Raw genomic sequence first — 1077 nt, forward strand, 5'->3', positions numbered from 1 at the left:
CTTTAATTTTGTCTCGGAGCGTGCGTGACTAAGTTAGGTAATGTGCAAAACAGGCAGGGCATTTTCTCCTGCATGACATTTGCTGAGTGCCCAGAACATCTCTAAAAAGGCGTGCTTTGTCATCCGCTTCCATTCTGAAATTTTGGACATTTTCTTCCTTCCACCTTCACCCTATCCCTATCCTCTCTCTCTCTCCTTTTACTGCAGGATTCTGAATCGTTTTCGGTTTCGTAGTTTTTTTTGCACCCATTTCACTAGATAAATCGGTCTATCTATCAGTCTATCTGCCTGTACCCTCTTCTCCTACCCCCTTTTCCCATCTCACTTCCCACGTCTACCCTCCTTAATCCCCCCCCCCCTCTCTCACAACCTCCCACATCCCCCCTTCATCCCTACCCCATTCCCTCCCCCTTACCTCTCTCTCTCTCTACCCAACTTCCCCCTTCCCCTTCCCCATACCACATCCTTCCTCTCCCCCTCTCTCTCATATCTCCCCCTACCTCCCTCTCCCTTTCATACTTCCCCCTACCTCCCTCTCCCTCTCCCTCTCATACTTCCCCCTACCTCCCCCTCCCTCCCTCTCCCTCTCATACCTCCCTCTCCCTATCATACCTACCCCATTACCTCACCCCCTTACCTCTCTCTCCCTACCCCGCTTCCCTCGCTCCCCATTCCGTCTCCCACCTCCCTCTCAGACCTCCGTCTCCCTCCCTCTCAGACCTCCGTCTCCCTCCCTCTCATAACTCCCCCAACCTCTCTCCCACCCTTGCATACCCCCCCCACCCCCTCCCCCAACTTACCTCCCTCGAAAGCGTCCCGCGATCACAATTTTGATAGGAAGATTCATATACGCCATTACATCGTCGAAATACTCCAGAAATTCATAGTTGTGGAAGAAGAACGAGGAGGTGAGGCCGTAAATTTCCCCCCCGCTACGCTGCTCAGAATGTGACCGTGACTCCCCTGCTCTGTGTTGTTTCACCCGGAAGACAGATTTATCGATCTCATGGTCTGTCTGCCTCTCGAATTTTCTTCTTTTTTAGATTTTTTTTACGTGTGTTTCGGTCCTTATTTGTT

Source organism: Penaeus monodon, chromosome 22, assembly GCF_015228065.2.
Source record: "Penaeus monodon isolate SGIC_2016 chromosome 22, NSTDA_Pmon_1, whole genome shotgun sequence".
Taxonomy (NCBI): Eukaryota; Metazoa; Arthropoda; class Malacostraca; order Decapoda; family Penaeidae; genus Penaeus; species Penaeus monodon.